The 20,860-nt window shown below is 36.4% G+C and overlaps 1 protein-coding gene and 1 pseudogene across 5 annotated transcripts in view; both read left to right on the forward strand.

Annotated features, from left to right (window-relative positions):
• Positions 1-20,860, forward strand: part of PKIB (cAMP-dependent protein kinase inhibitor beta) — a 103,932-nt gene that overhangs the window by 42,001 nt on the left and 41,071 nt on the right. For 4 of the 5 annotated variants that reach the window (XM_045499444.1, XM_045499447.1, XM_045499443.1 and 1 more), the window contains exon 2: positions 18,972-19,037. The exons of the other annotated variant lie outside the window; for it this stretch is intronic. The gene's annotated coding sequence lies outside the window, so the exon portion shown is untranslated. The remainder of the gene's footprint in view (positions 1-18,971; positions 19,038-20,860) is intronic. 5 annotated transcript variants of the gene reach the window in all.
• On the forward strand, positions 15,191-15,350 carry LOC123610106 (annotated as a pseudogene).

The raw sequence follows: 20,860 nt of genomic DNA on the forward strand, positions 1-20,860 counted from the left end.
TCATCATCAGGGAAATACAAATCAAAACCACAGTGAGATACCACTTCACACCTGTCAGAATGGCTAACATTAACAACTCAGGCAACAACAGATGTTGGCGAGGATGTGGAGAAAGAGGATCTCTTTTGCACTGCTGGTGGGAATGCAAGCTGGTGCAGCCACTCTGGAAAACAGGATGGAGTTTCCTCAAAAAATTAAAAATAGAACTACCTTACGACCCCAAAATTGCACTACTAGGTATTTATCCAAGGAATACAGGTGTGCTGTTTCGAAGGGGCATATGCACCGCAATGTTTATAACAGCGCTATTGACAATAGCCAAAGTATGGACAGAGCCCAAATGTCCATCGATGGATGAATGGATAAAGAAGGTGTGGTATGTATATGCAATGGAGTATTACTCAGTGATCAATAAGAATGAAATCTTGCCATTTGCAACTACATGGATGGAACTAGAGGGTATTAGGCTAAGGGAAATTGGCCAGTCAGAGAAAGACAAATATCATATGACTTCACTCATATGAGGACCTTAAGATACAAAACAGATGAAAATAAGAGAAGGGAAGAAAAACTAATATAGAAACAGGGGAGGGGACAAAACATAAAAGACTTAAATATAGAGAACAAATAGAGGGTTGCTAGAGGGGTTGTGGGAGGGGGGATGGGCTAAATGGGTAAGGGGCATCTTTTTTTTTTTTTTCCAACGTTTATTTATTTTTGGGACAGAGAGAGACAGAGCATGAACGGGGGAGGGGCAGAGAGAGAGGGAGACACAGAATCGGAAACAGGCTCCAGGCTCTGAGCCATCAGCCCAGAGCCTGACGCGGGGCTCGAACTCACAGACCGCGAGATCGTGACCTGGCTGAAGTCGGACGCTTAACTGACTGCGCCACCCAGGCGCCCCGGGGGGCATCTTGAATCTACTCTTGAAATCACTGTTGCACAACTAACTTGGATGTAAATTTAAAAATTAATTAATTAAAATAAATTTTAAAAACTTGAGAAAAGAACATTAAAAAAACAATAAAAAAATAAACTTGGCCTCATGTATAAAATGGAGATGACAGTAGTTCATCCCCAGTGGGGCTGTTTGAAGATGAAAGCAACAAAATAGAGTTTCACATCATTCCTGGTACATTCAAAGCACTGGGTAATGTTAGATGTTTATATTAACAATGATACTTATTCATTTATTTAGTATTCATTTGACAGTTATTTTTTTGAGAGAGAGAGTGTGTGAGCAAGGGAGAAGGTCAGGGGGGAGAGAGAGAGAGAGAGAGAGAGAGAGAGAGAGAGAGAGAGAGAGAGAATCTTCAGCAGGCTCTATGCTCAGCACAGAGCCTGATGCTGGGCTCCATCCCACAGCCCTGGTATCATGACCTGAGCTAAAGTCAAGAGTCGGATTCTTAACCAAGTGAGCTACCCAGGTGCCCTTTGACAAATTTTTTTTCACTTTCTTTTCTTTTTTCTTTTTAGAGAGGGAGCGAGCCAGGGTAGAGGGAGCAAGACATGGAGAGAGAGAGAGAGAGAGAGAGAGAGAGAGAGAGAGAGAGGCAGAGAGAGAGGCAGAGAGAAAGAATCTTAAGCGTGCTCCACGCTCAGCACAGAGCCCAGTGTAGGGCTCCATCCCACAACTGTGAGATCATGACCTGAGCCAAAATCAAGAGTCAGGCACTCAACCGATTGAGCCACCCAGGTGCCCTGATAAATTTTTATTAAGCCCCTACTTACCATCTGCCAGGCAGTCTTCTAAACACTGGAAATATAGTGTTGAATATGATAGAATCATAGATTAATGTTATTAAAATTTTATAATAATATTAAACAGGAAGCTGTATTTAATTTTTTAATCAAAGCAATTTTTTTTCATGAGAAACAAAAACTAGAATTCATCAAATAGAAGTCATATGGACTATTTAAATGAGTAAAATGTTTTTGTTTGCATATTATTTATGTGGAAATAGATTACTTCTAAATACTTCATTTTCTTGACAAGTTTGAAGATCTCTACTTCTCATTAGAATTTTTACTCTGTAAATGTACTTAGCAAAATTAATGAGACTTTATATATACACATAAAACATACTTGAATGTAGTTTTAAATTTCAAGACAGAGTTATTACATATTTTTAAATTTTTTGGCATCAAGAATATTCAGCCCTTACCATGCTGTTTCCCTCAGAGATGATGCAAAATTTAATTATGTTTTTAAAAGACATTGTGAATCATTTGAATCTATTGATAAATCAAAGTGTAAAATCATTGTGCAAAACCATTTGGCTGTTATATGATTTATCTATCGGTACTTGATTTATTTATTTTTTTCCACTCAGGCACTGAGTAAGCTTTAACTTAGTAGAGGAAGATATTCTGTTGTTCTTAAGGCCCAGGCAAGAAGTTCCCTGTTTGAAAGAAGTCATATTCTTAACTAGCATCTAAAATTTTAATTTAGTAAACTATCTCAGATTTTTAAAAAAATTTTTAAAGTTTATTTATTTTTGACAGACAGAGAGAGAAAGAGAGACAGAGCATGAGTGGGGGAGGGGCAGAGAGAGGGAGACACAGAATCTGAAGCAGGCTCCAGGCTCTGAGCTGTCAGCACAGAGCCCAATGCAGGGCTCTAATTCATGGACCGCGAGATCATGACTTGAACCAAAGTCGGACGCTCAACGAACTGAGCCACCCAGGTGCCCCTATCTCAGATTTTTTTTTGGGTAAAGTTGTCTATGCATGGACTGGCATTGGTTAAATGAATTAGCAAGAGGAGAATTTGTAAATGCAAAAGCAAAGAATTTGAAAATCTATTAGCTGAGTGATTTCTGCTCATGCTATCTTTAGAGGACACAAATAAGGAAAAAAAATGTAAAATACAAGAAGCTTTTATATGAAAAGACACAGAGAATGGCTGTGTGAATAGAAAGCACTGCACAAAAGAAATAGAAAAAAGAAAAACACTTATCCTGTGCAGCATGATATTAAAATGTTCTGAAAGAACATGAAAATTAATTATGTACTTCAGGCTGCCTTTACAAATGAGTTAGAAATGTCAAATTCTGCTTGAATGAAAAATCTAAACACTGAATCATTTGCAGGTGTTTTCTGAACACAGCAGAATCCAGAGGATTCTGATGTGCATAAGAAAAGCCCCACAAAACATGGTGGGTTATTTGTATGCACATTCATTCTTGTTGACAACATGGTCAAGAGCAAAGAAACCCATGTTGTGTTATGTATTCAAAGACAATATGATGTGGTGAAAAGAACACTGGGGAGGGTCTTAGAAGGTCTGAGTTCTAATTCTGCCTCTGCTCTTCATTTTGGCAACTCGTCCAGGAACGATGGCATATAGGGCCTCTTCTGAAATTAGAGAATGGAGATTAAAGATCTAAATATATTCTTCTCTAAGGCTCCTTCCAACTCTAGCATTCTGTAACTCTGTGATCAGTTGTTCTCTTAGAAGCCTAACCACAGACGTAGTCACATCCTCCTCACATAGACTTCATGGCCAAGAGAGCTTACTGCATGTTTAGGATGGTAATCACTGGAAAGCATGAAAGGCATGAATATCTTAGAATTAAATAAATTTATGGTTACTTGCACCAAAAAATTCCTGTTCTATCAAACATAAATTCTTGGTCAAAATAAAATAAGACAACCCCTTCCCATACTATTTTATAGTCTGAAGGATGATTGTGTCTGTTATTAAAAGACCAAAGAAAGCATGCTTTCTTATGGAAATGTGTGGCTTCTTCAGGAAAACAGATTTGGAACTGAGTTGTGAATAGAGGAGAATATCTCAGTGATTTGCATATTCCTGCAATCACTTTACCACTTATCTAAAACACTCACCCTTTTAATAAACCTTTCTATATGGAAACATTTCTATTTGTAGTTTGAATATTCATATTAGATGTTTCTTACTATTTTAGAAAAATAATCAAAAGGTAGAGAAAATATGCGAGATATGTTAAATGTAACAAGCTGGCATCCTAACTCTGTGTTCCCTTTTTCAAAAAAAGTTCAAGTTGAGATCTGCAATCAATGTGTTGCTCAAAATTCTTTAAGAATAAATGGCTGTATGGATAATCTTGAGTGGCATATTGCACATAAATTCTCTTTCATATTAGTATTTACGCTGAACGTTAACATCCTTTATGGATGTTTTACAGTAAATTTATTTAACTTAAAAAAAATCTTTGTTGACATATAATTAACATACCATAAAAGTGACCCATGTAGAGAATCTAGTTCAATGGTTTCTAGCATATTCATACATCTCTCTGCCATCAACTTTATATCATTTTCATCACCACAAAGAGAAATCCTAAAGCCGTTGGTTGTGACTCCCCGGTTCTCCCCAAACCAACCCCCCCACACCAGCCACAAGAAACCACAAATCTACTTTGTTTCTATAAATTAGCATATTTTGGACATTTTATGTACATGGAAACATATATGTGTTTTGTTTCATTTAGCATAATGTTTTCAAATTTCATCTACATTGTAGCATGTATCAGTACTTCATTACTTTTTATTGCCGAATAAACTAAATCAAAGGCAGGCCACATTTTGTTTGTGTGTTCTTCAGTTGATAGATATTTTGGTTGCTTTTTGGTTATTATGAATGACATTGTTGTGAAGCAATGTTAAAATGTTGTGCCTGTATAAGTCTTCCCATGAATATATCCTTTTATTTTTCTTGGGTCTATATACCTAGGAGTAGAATGGCTGGGTCATATAGTAACTATGTCTAACAATTTGAGGAATTGGCAAACTGTTTTCCAGTGAGGCTGCACTACTTTACATTCTAACCAGCACTAAATGAGGCTTTCAGTTTCTCCATATCCTTGCCAATACTTGTCCAAAGCCATCCTGGTATAAAGCGGTATTTCATTGTGGTTTTAATTTGCATTTTCCTATTGGATAATGATGTTGCACATCTTTTCATGTGCTAATTATTGACTATTTGCATACCTTCTTTGGAGAAATGTCTATTAATATCTGTTGCCCATTTTCTAAATTGGGTTATTTATCTTTTATTATTTAATTGTAATAGTTCTTATATACTCTAAATACAAGTTTCTAATCAGGTATATGATTGGCAAATAGTTTCTTCGCATCTGTGAATATCCTTTTCACTTTTTGAAGGTGTCCTTTAATACACAAAAGTTTTTGATTTTAGTGAAGTTCAGTTTATCTATTTTTTTTCTTTTGTTACCTGTGCTTTTGGTGTTATATCTAAGAAACTATTGCCTACCCCAAGGTCATAAAGATTTATTCTTATTCATCTTCTAGGAGTTTTATAGTTTTAGCTCTTACATTTAGCTCTGTGATACATTTTGAATTAATTCTTGTGTATGGTATGAGATGGGTCCAACTTCATTCTTTTGCATCTGGATATCCAGTTGTCCTGGCACCCTTTGTTGAAAACACAATTCTTTCTCCAATTCAGGTACCTTGACACTGTTGTTGAAAATCAAATGACCATAAATATATGGGTTTTATTTTCTAGACTCTCTGTTATACATGTATGTCCTTATGTGAGTGTCACACTGTCTTGATTACTATGGCTTTGTGTTAAGTTTTGAAATCGAGATGTGTGAGTCCTCCAACATTGTTCTTTTTCAAGATTGTTTTGGCTGTTTTACATGTCTTTCTTTCCCGCTAAATTTTAGATCAGTGTGTCAATTTATGCAGAAAAGGAAGCTGGGATTTTGATGTTGCTTGTATTTGAATCTGTAGATCAGTTTGGGGAGTATTGTCGTCTTAGCCATGTGAAGTCTTCAGATCCAAAATCTATTTATTTATAAATTCTGTATTCCTTTCTTGAATGGACACAATTCAAGGTGGAGAAAAATCTCTAGTGACATTCTTAGCACTGTTATCGGGGAAGCTTTGTTTAGTATTAGAATATTTCCCTGTATCTTTTTTTTTTTTTCAACTTTGCTGATGAGACAACACTGGGAGGGGCAGCATGTGGTGGAATTGCTACATATCTCAGACCAGATTGGTAAACTGAAATCAACAATATTAAAGTTGTCAGTCTTTAAAGTAAATAACTAATTTGGGTTCAAAAACAACTGTTCAACATGTTGGAAGAAGTTTTAAAAATATCAAATTACCTATAGTTGATAGTTTGAGAAGAAAAGAGTGAGGGCATGATAACTGGCTTTTTACATATCTGAAGTTCTACTTCAGAAGAAACAAAATGAAGCAAAAGAATAGGATGACATTATAAGGGGATAAACAGCACAATGAGCATGTTTGTACATTATAGAAGACCATTTTGATATATTTACTAGTTTGAAGTATTATATAAGAAAGATTATCCTAATAATATTTGATATTCAGAATATATAATGACCATCAAAAACTGCAAGAGGCTCAATGATTTAAAAGATAGTGTTATGTCCAATATCTTCCATTTACCAAACAGGAGAAAGGGATTAGAATATTTTAGAAAAATTCTTGTCAACAAGGTTTGCAAAAGACTTACTTTTTCTGTCCAATTGCATGTCATCCACCGGGAGGTGAGGCACTATGGGTACAAATTTAGAGTTGAACTATTTTGCAGTTGACTTTATTTCATTCTGGTTTAAAAACAGAAAGCAGAGGTGTGGAGGCACATCTCTTCCATGAGTGAAGTGGCAACTTAAGTTAACATGGAGATTAGTAGTAATAATAATTGCTAATAATTACCAAATGCTTTCTTTATAAAGTTGGTGGGATTATTAGTCTCATTTACTCATGAGTGAGCTGAAGTTCAGAGAGGATATGTAACTTGTCCAAAGACACAGACCTCACTAGTGGTGAAGCTGGCATAACTCAAGGGTGTCTGAATCTAGCTGCTATGTTTTTCTACCTTCCAAAAAAAAAAAAAAAAAAAAAAAAAAGCTTAAGCAAGAATTATGAAGGTTTAGTTTAATGCCTTAATCCCTCAAGCCTATTCCTGTTTTACTTATCCTGACCGTGCCATTTCTTCTGCACCTTCTTTGCTTTGAAAAACTTCATGGAAATAGGTACGCTAGTGATTCTAATACATCTGTTCACTCTTTTGAGTGTGTTGGAACATTTTAGAAGTAAATGTGGTGACAGCTTGACATTTGTTAATACTGACAGGAAGCACTAGAAACACAAGGTGTTATGGGATATTTGGTTCATTGCAAGCTATTTTTACATATTTTCACATCTAAGACCCATTAGTCTGATCTTGATTTTGTCTATCCTCAGAATTATCTACACACTTAAGGATGCTTTAATTTGAGAACGGTCTCTAATCTGAGTAAACATGGCCTGTAAGAAAAGTCTATTTGGGCACTATGGTTCTCTCGGTCAACACTGTATATACCCATGCTCTCTAAGGTCAGCTGATGCTCTTTTGCCATCTCCAGATGGATGCCCCCAAAAGGGCTGCCATTACAAAGTACCACAAACTGAATGGCTTACAAAGAACAGAAATCTATTCTTCCACAATCTGGAAGCCAGAAATCTGAAGCAACTGTCGACAAGACTATGCTCCCTTCAAAACCTCTTGGGGAGGATCCTTCCTGGTCTCTTCCAGCTTCTGGTAGCACCACGTATCCCTTGGCCTGTAGATACATTACTCCAACTTCTGCTTCCATCTCTCCCTGACATTTTCCCTGTATCTTTGTGTCTTCACATTGTCTTCCCTCTTTTTATAAGGATACACAGTCATATTGGGTTAAAGTCCTACCCTAATTCAGTATAACCTCGTCTTAACTTGGTTATATCTACAGAGATACTATTTCCAAATAAGATCCATTCACAGGTACTGGGGTTAGGACTTCAACATGTCTTTTTAGGGGACACGATCCAACCTATGACTCCAAATCTGGGATTTGTGACACTGCTGAAGTGTGTTCCTCAGAGGAGCACAGAAGTGGGTGGACTCACTCTACTAGAAATAAGTTAGTCTCTTAGCAGTTAGAGTGATTGCCCTTTCAGCACCTCCTTCACAAAATGGCTGTATTTTCATGATTATGTGGATTTTCTCATATTTGAAGCGTCCCCCAGATGATGTTATTTCAACTAGTGCAGCATGATATGACAACAGTAGTACTGCAATGCAATGCGAATATCAACAATCACGAAATCAATCGACTGAGCAGATGATGTGACTCAACGCGCTGTGACAATCAGTGCATGATTGATGTGAGGAGCACAGCTTTCCGCAGCAGCTGCTTCACTGAGAATCGGTTTTAGTGAATCACCACTGCAGCTGCCATTTTTCTCCGAGCCAGATAAATCCTGACATGAATAAAGTGCTGTTATTGGACATGTTAATTCAGTTAGTAATAAATGTCACTGGCCTAAGTCTGAGACATGTAGTCACTCTCAAATTCAAGGAAGGAGATAATTTTGACATTGTATCTATTTTTGTTGAGTTTTGCCTCTTTTTTTGGTCTGTCCATAATCTTTTATTGATTAATGAAATATCTTTATTTTTATTTTTATTTTTGAGAGTGAGAGTGGGGAAGATGCATAAAGAGAGGGGGACAGAGGATCTGAAGTGGGCTCTGCACTGACAGCAGTGAGCCCGATGTGGGGCTCAGACTCACAAACCACGAGATCACCACCTGAACCAAAGTCAAGATGCTCACCAGACTGAGCCACCCAGGAGCCCCTGAATTTAATGTCTTAATGTGAAGCATATCTAAATAAGTTAAAGTGAAGGCTTCTAAATAAGTTAATTCATCTTCTTTTCCTCAAAAATTAAAAATAGAACTACTGTATGACCGAGCAATTACACTACAGGTATTTATCCAAAGGATATAGGAGTGCTGATTTGAAGGGGCACATGTACACCAGTGTTTATAGCAGTGCTATCAACCATAGCCAAAGTATGGAAAAAACCCAAATATCCATTGACTGATGAATGGATAAAGAAGATGTGGTGTGTGTGTGTGTGTGTGTGTGTGTGTGTGTGTGTGTGTGTATAGTGATCAAAAAGAATGCAACCTTGCCATTTGCAACAATGTGGATGGAAGTAGAGTGTATTATGCTAAGCAAAATGAATCGGCCAGAGAAAGACATCATATGATTTCATTCATATGTAGAATTTAGGAAGCAAAACAGATCAACATAAGGGAAAGGGAAGCAGAAGTAACATAAAAACAGAGAGGGGGTCAAATCCTAGGAGTCTCTTTAATACAGAGAACAAACTGAGGGTTGTTGGTGGGGTGTTGGGTGCGGGCATGGGCTAAATGGGTGATGGGCATTAAGGAGGATGCTTGTTGGGATGAGCACTGGGTGTTATATGTAAGTGATGAATCACTAAATTTTATTCCTGAAATCATTATTACACTATATGTTAACAAACTTGGGTTTAAATTTTAAAAAATAATAAAATTAAAATAAGGTAAAAAAATCAACAACAAAAAATAAGTTAATTCATTTCGAAAGCAAGTATATTTAATTTAGTGTGTCCAGTAAACAGTGCTCTGGGGAAAAATAAATCTTTAGAAAAGGTGTCTTAGGGTTTTCCTTTATTCTAAAATTGTACTTCAATGGCATCAACAGTTTTTAAATTTAGACACGAGCGTGGGACTACGGTGTGAGTGGTAGACATGAAGTGCAGTCCATACGGCCTAATGCAGTAACCTGCTACAAATCCCTCTCCAGTTCTATACAGATCATAAATTAGAAAAGTGAAGGGTTTTTTTTGGTTGACCCATATACCTGGATTTAAAAAATCTTCAAAAGAACAGCAAACAACTGACAAAAAGAAACAAGACTAGGCTGCCTCTCTTAGCAAAGATAAGTAGGAAAACCAGAAATGAACATTTTAGCCTAAGTCTCTTTACCAGTGAACTGAGTATGAAGTCTTTACCTGGTCCGTTTACTTTTTAGAGATTGTTCTTACATTTGGTGCTCAAGAGGTACTCTTAAAAGACCCTTTATGAATGGATTTATCTCAAAATACTATTCCAGGGTGGGCTTTTTTCTTAATATTAATCTAAAATCTGAAACTAACATTCTATATCTTATTTAGATAGAAATATCTAAATCTGCAGCATGTTAAATAGTTAGCAAAGACATATGACTTTTGAATAAAGTTCCTCTAATATATTTCTCTTTTATGTATGCTTTTCCTAGACTATAGGAGAAAGAGCAATAATTGAGAATATCAGGACAAAGTAGATTCAAGAAGGCCACTGTTAGCCCAACCACTAAGAGAATCAAAATCACACAGGAATTCATACCGAGTTAGTTTTAAAAGGAAATGGAGGTCAGGAAGAGGAAAAAGAGTTGGATATAAAGTCAGTTTTATTGATGAAAAAAAATAAAGTGCATTTGAAATTTCCTTGGACATTTTCTGGTCCTATGTTGGTAATTGGTTATTTAGAGCAATTTGATTTAGATGAAGCTGAGTTTATATTCCCTCCTGTCCCCTCACCCCAATGAAGAAATGGCCTATGATCTTGTGTTAGTCATTTACTCTTCAGTAAGTACAAAGTACAGTTTCTCCTTTGGTACAAGGAATGTCCGAATAACGACTATTGTTTCTTTAGCACTTATTATGTGTTAGGCATTATACCAAGTACTTTTCAGATATTGTCTCACTTAATGTTCATAACATATTGCTCTGTGAGGCAGAAGTTTTCTTTCCACATTATAAATAAAGATAACTGGGCTGAAGTTATCCAAGTTACAGCTATTAAGTTCTAGAGACAGTCTGGCTCCAAACCTCATGTGCATGGCATTATACTGTCTTTAGTATTAGAATCTCTCCCAGCTTTAGCCTTCTCTGACCAGACCTTTAGGAGTGTCTGACTTCATTTGCCCAGTGTTCCCGCCTGTGACACTGCCCCTCAAAGAGGCTCAAGAAGGCTTACATTGAAAAGCCCTTAAAGCTCCCACAGGCTATCTGTGTACATATAGAAACTAAAGTCCCAAGTGTTTACTGTTTTGTAAGAGGTCATTATTTATGTCCATTTTATAAGAGCATCTTGACTTACCCCAAAGGACACTAAATGATAATAATAATAATAACAATAATAAATTTGTATATAATAATAGTATATATTATTATTATGCTTAATATCATATATATTATTTAAACTTGAAGATCTATTTACAGTTTTTGGTACTCCTCTCCTACTTAGCACCTCTGTTAATCTAAGAGCCTGTCAAATCACTTTCTGGTAGATGTAGAAGATGATAACACATTTACTGCTGTCCCGAATGGCCTTCAGGGATATTGCTGTGCTTCTAAGAAAACAGAGCTGACTGCTTCAAACAGGCTACTGACCTCAGCAAGGTGAGGATGGCGCATCCGGTATTAAAGCCCAACGCTGATAGCATATCCCGTAAAAACCACTTGTGTTTGTTGTTTTTTAATTTTTAAATGTTTATTTATTTCTGAGAGACAGAGAGTGTGAGCAAAGGAGGGGCTGAGAGAGAGGCAGACACAGAATCCGAAGCCGGCTCCAGGCCCTGAGCTGTCAGCACAGAGCCCGAAGCCGGACTCCAACACACGAGCTGTGAGATCATGAACTGAGCCGAAGTCGGACGCTTAACCAACTGAGCCGCCCAGACTCCCCTAAAAACACTTTGAAAAGAAATGTGGCATATCCAAAATAACCTCTAAAGTAGAGTTGGTCAACTCTCCTTGCCCACATATTTACTTTGTGCTGCTCCTGTGGGTTGATTTAATGAAGTTATGCTGCTGTTCTTGGCACAGTATGACTTGGTGTCCTGCAGACCTGGGTTCCAATCTTAACACTGCTTGGTGCTGGCTCTATTATAACCTCAGGCTCTTTTTGGAACCAATAGTATTAACATCTACTTTTGAGGGCTTTTGTGAAGATTCAGTTAGAGAATGTTTAAGACATCTGGAAAATCATGAACATTCAGGAATTGTTAGCTCCCTTCCCTCCCGAGTTGGTATATTCACTTTCATATATAAAATGGTTTTCACTGAATATGAGAGTATTAGGGTTAGTGCTTAAAATTTTAAGTCTGTTTTATCATTAACTGTGATGCTTAACAGTGTTCGTGTTAGCCCCAGATATACCTATTAAAATGGTGTAAGCCATATGGAACACATCTGAGACTTATGAGATGATTTCCTGGTGTTTGAGGATTGTGATATAAGCAAGAAAGTAATCTAGGCTAAGAAGTTTAATATTATTGGAAAACTTTAAAACATAAGTTCCTTTATTGGAGCTTTGCAAGCAACATTAAGAAACAGTGAGTAGTTTATAATAAATGTGCATCTGGTGTTTCAGTGATGTGGTTTTTCTATGATACATGGTAAGAAGGTAGACAAAGGGGCTTTCCTAAATGATCAGAGTGGTTTTCACTTTATATACGTTCAATGCCAGGAATCTTAGAACCACACAAGCCACACCTGAGGAGAGAGCCAGACCAGGTGGGAGTGAAATGTGACAATTTTGCATGCTTTATGCTAAGTACCATGAAATACAATCCTTCCTTCTTCCCCCATCCTAATACACATATATTCTTACCTTGTATCGACTGAAAATTAGAAAAAAAGTGGGTTTTTCCCTCCCAAGCTAATTTGATGGTGTACAGTAACTTTTGTTCAGGTATTTTACAACCATTTATAAAGGAGAGGTCATTTTAGGGTGGGCCTTTCTACCCTGATTTACTTAGAGGAATGAATAGAATTCCGATCATTATATTAAAAGATGGGGTGTGTGTGGAATCCCACAATTTGAGCCAGTATTAAGAACTTAAAAAAGATTGACTGTGAAACTCAAGTATAATGCTAGAAACAATAAGGACAAAAACTACCCCCCAAACAGTTGAAACACCATGGATAATGCAATCACTATGTGAAGAGGAAAAGATTAGTAACAGACTTCTCTTCAAAGGAAAGAAGGGAGAATATCAATTCCTCATACAAAGTGAATTGTTATGATTGGTTTCAATGAAAATATAATGCTAAAGAATCCTGGAATTTTGATGTCTCTTGGGTAACTATAATGTACATTCTGTAGTCAAAACATGGAGAGAAAATAATCTCTCAGAGTATGGTTGTTTTCTTCATTCTGAAGTGGATGGTGGAATGAAAAACAGAAATCTTTGCTTTGACTCCTCCCTAAAAAGTGTCCTCCTGGGTGGATGGCAGAGGCCGGGTGGGGAGGAAGAACTATTGAAGATCATTGCACATAACGTGGTCTGAATATTCTGGAATGCTGGTGACCTTCCAGTAATTGGAACACATCTGGCGAGTAAATATAGATTCTCAAACTCTTGTATGTCATAGTTGACTTGCATGTTGGCAACCTTGTATTACCTTCAAAGTATAAATTTAGATCCACTGTGAAGTAATTGTAGATCCAAAGTGAAATTTAGATCCACTGCATCTTTGAATGTAACTTAGTAAAAGTTGGGGAGGAGGCTTTTGTTTCATTTTGTCATTTCAACTTACAGACATCAGCCTGGTACAAAGGATGAAGACAGTAGCAAAAACACTTCTGCTTCCATTCCCCTTTACCTCTCTCCCCTCATTCCTTCCTTTACTGTGAGAAAAATGAAGAGACAGATGATTTAAGTACCTGTTGCTTATTCTTTTCTGTCTTGGGATTCTGGACGTTTCAATGGAAACTAACGCATGATTGAGACCTGGCTTATTTAGAACCCTGCTTAATGCTTTTTTATCTCAAGAAATGTTTGCTTTAATTTTTTATGAGAACTTTAAACAGATTTAAGAAGTTTAGATTATATCAAATCCCTTTTAAATTTGTTTGTCTTCTGGTATTAAGGTTAATTCTATTATTCCATGATTTCAATCATTAACCTCTTATGAAGATAAGAACAGATTTTTTTTTTTTTTTTTTTGCTTTTGCCTTTGCTGATTATTGCTTCTTCCTCCTGCCTTCTGGGAGAACACCCCGTTGTTCAGTTTTTGACACACTGATCTCTCTGAGTCTGAGATTCTGTCAATTTGCATCTTTTCAACTATATACTCTATACAAAATTGCTGAGATTTCCATTTCCAATTTTCTCCTCTTGCCTGAGTTTCAGGCGCATTGTTCCAGTGACTTACCCTGCATATCCCTTTGGCTCTATTGCCACCATTTGAACTTCATCAGCTCTCCCCCTCATCTGTTATTTTGTTAGTGGTTCTGTTATCCCAGCTTCTTAAACATAAAAGCTTAGAATGAAGCTTTCCTTCATTCACTATAGCCATCACCTCATTCCATGGATTTTTTTCATTTCGAAATGTTTTTTTAAAATTTTTTTATTGTTTTAAATGTTTATTTTTGAGAGAGAAAGGTGGGGTGGGGGGAGGGGGGAGGAGACAGTGCATGAGCAGGGGAAGGGCAGAGAGAGAGGGAGGCACAGAACCCGAAGCAGGCTTCAGACTCTGAGCTGTCAGCACAGAACTCATGCAGGGCTCGAACTATCAACTGAGAGATCATGACCTGAGCTGAAGTCAGCTTCTTTAACTAACTGAACCACCCAGGATCCCCTTGAAATGTTTTTTTAGAATCATCTATATTATTTAAGAGATCAGTCTGCCAATTATCACAAAGTACAAAAATAACAGTGGATTAAACACAATGTGAATTTAGTTCCGTGTTATGGACAGCTCAGGTAGATGGTACAGAGGTGGAATAGTGGCATGGCCATGTTAGGGATGCAGCCTCCTTCCATTTTGTTGCTTTGTCATCATCCCCAGAGTCTTGATTGTCCTTGTCTGTTTGGTGAATGATGGCTCAGCACCACAAACCAATGTTCGAAAGGCAGAGGTCACAATTCCTTCTCTCTTAGGATATAACCTAGAAATGAAATACATTACTTCTGCTTATAGCCCACGTTTAAATGACAAAATACAGTTGCATGGTCATATTTAGCAGCATGGGAGGTTTCGATATATGGTTCTTAGCTATGTGCCCAGCTAAGCCTCCAATTTCTACAGAAGATGAGGAGAAGAGCTTGGGAGCCAACCAGCAGCATCTGCCACACCTTCCACCTTCCTTACTCCAATTTTAATGTTTTTACCCTTTGGGTGGGTCTTTATTGCCCACTGCCAAGATTATTTCTAGAGACTTTTAGCTGGATTTACTGTTGGCTCCCTATAAAATCATCAATTATTTCTTTTAAAGAGGTACTTTTTTTCCCCCTCTTGTTAAATCTGTGCTCAGTAGCCCACAGCACAAAGTCTCTGTTTCAAAGCTCTTTATAATCTGGTCCCAGCTTTGTGCAGTGGCAGTATCGTAGCCAATGACGTTTATCCGAGGTGCGATTATTGTTATAATCTGGCCCTAGTCTACCTGTTTATAATCTTTTTTTCAACTTTCATTCATTCATTGATTCATATATTTATCCAGTAAATATGTGTTGAGTGCCTACTCTGTGTCAGACATGTAGTCATTTATTTTCCTAAACCAGTTCACATGGGTTCTGTGAATAGAAAACATCCTCATGAATGTACATACTTACTAATGTCACAATGATTCATTTCTTTGAAGCTTGTTTTCACCATTGTAATGCTTGAGAGGTTACGTACATTTTGAGAACAGCTTTTTCAAACTAGGTCTTGCAGTTGAAGTGGTTAATTTGCTTTTAGGAATCAGCTGATGTTCACTTGACACATTTCACTTGCAGGTTTTTGTGCATTTTAGAGTGATGATTTGTTTTTAAAAACAAAACAAAAATAGAAGAATGCTTATTGAAGCAGCTGTAACTAGATTTAGTAGCTCATTGAAATTGTAAAATAGCTCAAATGCAAGCATGATCTGAGCATTACCTCACGTATTATAGTTGTTTAGTTGCCTATTTGTTCCCAAACAACATCCTCAGTCCTGCAGACTAAGGTGTGAAGGTGTATACTGTAGAACACACCTTGTTTGGGCTTTGTCTTCCAGACTACATTTTCTTCTTTTTCTATAGCCCTAAGTAATATAGAGACATTTACTTAATACAACTAATATGACATTATTTTTATATTTTATTCTTTCAGAATAGTTACTAGACCACGTCCAGGTCTAGGGTGAGGTATGTGAGGCTGGGTCGCACAAATACAGGGTCAAATCTTTATCTAAATTCTTGATGTTTTTTTTCATCATAGAGTTTTTGAACTAATTTTGTTTTTTTTTTAAAAATCGCACTAAAATATTACATTCTGTCTTGAAGTGACTGCTCTTGTTCCATGTCCTGCCTGGTAGCCTCATCTCTGAAGTGGGAGTGTGGTCATGTAATTTTCAAACTACATCTTTGGAGGGAGAGGAGAGGAGGGAGAGGAGAGAGTGGGTAGAGCCTGAAGCTGCTTTCACCTGAGAAGTGTTGCTTGTATCTGTCTTACATATTGTCCATCTGCTAAAGAATTCGTTTGGGAAAAAAATATATTAAAAAATAGTTGGAAAATCACTGGACTAGATAGATGATTCACAATTCTGGTTGTGCGTGTAATTCTGATAGGATGGATTTTTGCTGACCTACCCACACCTTAATCTGCTCCTCTCATAAGGCATGCAACAAACACCCTTGGGTGAGACCACTTCCTTCTTGCCTTGGGTATCTCTTAGCTGTCATATATATCACCATGTTTTCTCTAGATTTAATTGTAGTTCCAAGAGAGATAGTAGAAAGAATTAGATCTTGTAGAGGTCTAATTAGACCTTGCAGAATCTAACAGATTCTGCATCTTATATTGAAGTTCAGGAAGAACATAGTAGAATACCCAGTTATATTATTTTGATTTTATTTTAAGTTGCTGTTAATGTATTTAACACATATGATAATTATGATATAACATATAACTTCAATTAATCTATTAGTATAATGATAGTTATAATTTATAAAAATAAATATTCATAAATAGGAGATGTGTGCTTAAAGGATTTTTTTGTTGTTGTTAGGGGCATGCCACTATTCTTGAAACAGAAATTACTGCTTTTTTGTTAGTAAAAATTTTGATAGTTGATAACTTAGGATAAGTAGACTCTCTCAGCCTCTTAATCTTTAGCATATCCCTCGTACATCTGAATTTTGATGTGTGTGAATAATCAAAAATATGTACGGAATATTATTTTCAAAGTCCATTCCATAAGTATATTTGTATGTAACACATCCTCAAAGAGGTGGAGAGGAAAATATAAGTATGTCACTATATTCTTTCTCTTTTTGTTTCTTGGTTCTATTACAAAGGGTAGAAATAGTAGAATTTCATAAAATGAAAATGCTAATATGGAAAAGGTATAAAATAGGGTTTTTTTAAAACATGCATTTTAAAGATACAAAGGACAATGTTTAGTTTTATCAAGCTGACTTTAAATTGGGTTCCTGTTTGCAGTTTCTACTAGATCTTTGTCAAGAGGTATAGGAAGATGTTTGAAAAAATTAGGACCACAAAAGTATGTTTTCTTAATCTTGTTTTTTAGGGGTAATATTTACATTGTATTATATAAATGTTGAAGCTTATAAAATTGAATTTTATTGCTACTTCCTCCATGATCATGTTTTCATGTATTTTTCTCTTCCTCTTCTCAGTTCTTTATATTTGGCTTGAACAGTTGGGCTCAATTGAAGGGAAATAGTCTCAGATGCAGAGTGAGAGGAACAGTGAAAACCATATGGGAAGCTGGGTATAGGAACAAGGTTAAAAGATGCCTGTTTCGGATTTTCAAATTATTTCACAGTGATAAAAGTATGCATTCAGGAAGCTCTGAGTCTGAAAAGTACCTCATGCACCTTGACATTCAACATATTTATTTCATTCCTCCTACCACGTGCAAAATGTTGTGCAAGAGGAATGAGTCACAGTCCATGTCCTCAAAAGGCTTTAAAAAACTGTCTAGGTGGAGATGGGAAGGCACTAATCCGAAATGTATAAGTTTAGTAAGAAATACACCAGAGTGTTTTGTAGCAAAGGGGAGGGAACATAGAAGTCTGGAAAAGGGGCGCCTAAGTTAACCCTGAATGGTTGAATATATGCTAGCCACGGGATGGGGAGGGGATTGAGGGCAAAAAACCTCAGTCATGTTGACAATATAAACAAGGCACAGGGGTGCCATTGGCTGGGTATGACTTCAGAGCTTTAGGATTCATGCAGGTTGGACCTGGGTGAAAATGAAGGAGAGTTATATTGGGGCCAACTTGATCCTGTAGATGATGGAAAGGCTGTGAAGGATTAATTCTAGAATGACCATGAGCACATTTACTTTGACATAATTCTATCTGACATCTGTAAAGAACAGAGTTTCAGGAAGCAAGAATGCGAAGAGTCATTTAGGATGTTGTTGCCGTAGTCGAGGAAGAATGAATGGTAGGCTGGCTGAGGGCAGTGGGAGTATGGTGGAGGGAATTTGCAAAGTGCCCTTCTGCTATCAGTGGCCAGTGTGAATACTGATGGTTCATGTCCCAATTATTTTTGACCCATCTTGTGTCAGGTGCTCAACCTTGAGATACAGGCCCCATTCTGTGAACAAGAATGTACATTGTTTATCTTTGTTTCTAGGAGCAAGATGGTTGAATTCTTTCCACTGGTCTCCATTTAGGTAGTGGGAATATTGGTCCAATGCCTCAGGGCACTTAAGAAATGTAAAAAATATTTCTACAGTTATACTGGAAAAGTGTCCTATGTTTTACAATTTCCCAAAGGTGTGGTCATGCCAAATATTTGCTTGCAGTCATGTTTCTATGCCTACAAGTATTTGTTGTAATGGCCTGTCATCTTTAGATGATGACTTTCTCAACTTGACATTAATCCCTAATAGCACTGATGCAGTAATTGTAGCTGGCAATCCTAGGTACTAACACCTGTTATTTGAAATGAAGCCATTTTGACTTTTAACAGAAAATTTTATTGCAGAATTAGAGGTTCTGCTTTCACAAGAAGTCAGGCAAGTCATGGCGTTTATCAGTTGTAACTCTATTTAAAAAAATAAAGCACAGACAAAATCTTTAAATTTATTAGTCTAACTGAATTTATACTTTTTCTGGTTCTTAATAGCTTTTTTTTAATTAATTTACAGGAAAGAAAGTTTATCAGTTTCTTCCTAAACCTCTTAGAAATAACAGCATATCTTAATCTGAGACTTGTAAGTATCCTTTTCTTCTTTATTTAGAAAATTAGATATTGATTTTGTGGAAGAAATGTCTCCTTCAGGAAAACACTTGACAGGATATAGCTATGCAATCTGAGTTGGCATGCAAAATTTGAATGAAAGTAAAGCACGCAAATAATCACCTCTTACAAAATGAAACAAAGAAACCAAATCTCAATCAGAATATCTTCATCAAGTCTATCTACAGCAAGTGAATGTTTGATTTATTTTTTGGCAATTTCTCTTTTTTTATGTCATTTTTGTTACTTTTTCCCCTTTGTGAAAATACCTGTGTATCCACATATTTTAGAAAGTCTGTAACATCAATGAGAAGGAAGAGGAAAAGTGTAGGGTGTGAACACAGGAAAGAGAATTTGTATTCTGTTAAAATTTACATGGCTTTGGATGACTTCGTATTTTCTATTTACATTTTCAGTGAATTTTTTTGTAAAATCAAAGCTAGGTATCAAAACTGCTAAGGTTCATTCAGTTTCTGAAATGCCAGATTCAAAACTGGCCAACTCAGGAACAGGGAATCTGGGAGACCCTTTCTGTTTCAGTTTACCAAGAGGTAAAGACAAACACATCTTTTCACAAGCAAATATTTTCTTAGATAAGTTGATAAGACTCAATGGAAAAAAAAAAAAAAAAAAGCTTTGTCCTAAAAATGTATCTGTAGTAACAGCATTTAATATTTTATTCCTTGAAAGACATTTGAAGTCTCATGTAATCCTATTCTAGCATTAAGGCAAGTAGTTGGCGCACTGAGTCAAGGCATACAGGGTCTAGGGCCCGTGGAGTAAAGACAGATTAATGAAGCAGTCAGGTAACTAAGGTTTAGAACTAGGTGGGTTCTTTACTAGGTGGGTAAGACCTTAGCATACTTCTGGACTTCTCACCTGTAAATATTTGTGTTTGAAGGTTGTTGACTAGAAATGATGACTACCTTAGATCATTTTATGATTCTAGGACATCTCTGAAACGTTGTTGCTTAGTAGTTAATACTCATTTTATCTGTGTAATCTATGATTATTATAATGGCATTAACATTCGTGTGGTAGCTAATAAAACCAACCAATAGGAACTGAGACATATTTCTAACTTGCTTCATCAGATAAGATCTCAGCAAATTGTTTAATTAAAATGTGTACTGAGATCTTAATTACACATTCTATTGCAATATAAGTTGTTTCCTAGTTCCAGGACATTAATTTTCTGTTCCAATGCACCCATATTATGAATCTTATGTGTTGGAGCAAGTTACCTGAATTCTCTAGTGCTTCAACTTGTTAAGTAATATGAAGTTAAAATGCTTATATTATAGGCTTGTTATGGGGATTCGATGAAATGATGATGAAACAATGCAATATAAATGGTAATAATAATAATACTACTGAGATAAACCTATACTGCAATCATAATTTCCTATCTTTACTATATTCTTTCATAGACTTTGAGGTTTTACCCACATAATGATTTCATTTGTCAGTGTGTAAAAAAGCTCTTTGCAAAATTGCTGAAAGAATAGTGAGAATGGAGATTGTTGGCTACATTCCCAGATTTTTTTAACAAGCATCTTAGATAATTCACATGAAAATGATCTACAGGCTGCCCTTTGAGAAACCCTAATTTTCCTTTAAAAATGAGCCACAAACTAGCTAATTATCAAATCACATGTGAGGTTTATAAAAAGTAAAAAAAAAAAGTATATAAAAATATAAACATATTCTTGGGCTCCATCTTGGAGATTCTGATTTGGTAGATCTGGAGCAAGGCTTTGTAACTTGTGTTTTAAACAAGTTGCCATACTGATTTGG

The sequence above is a fragment of the Leopardus geoffroyi genome, chromosome B2 (genome assembly GCF_018350155.1).
Source record: "Leopardus geoffroyi isolate Oge1 chromosome B2, O.geoffroyi_Oge1_pat1.0, whole genome shotgun sequence".
NCBI classification, from domain to species: Eukaryota; Metazoa; Chordata; class Mammalia; order Carnivora; family Felidae; genus Leopardus; species Leopardus geoffroyi.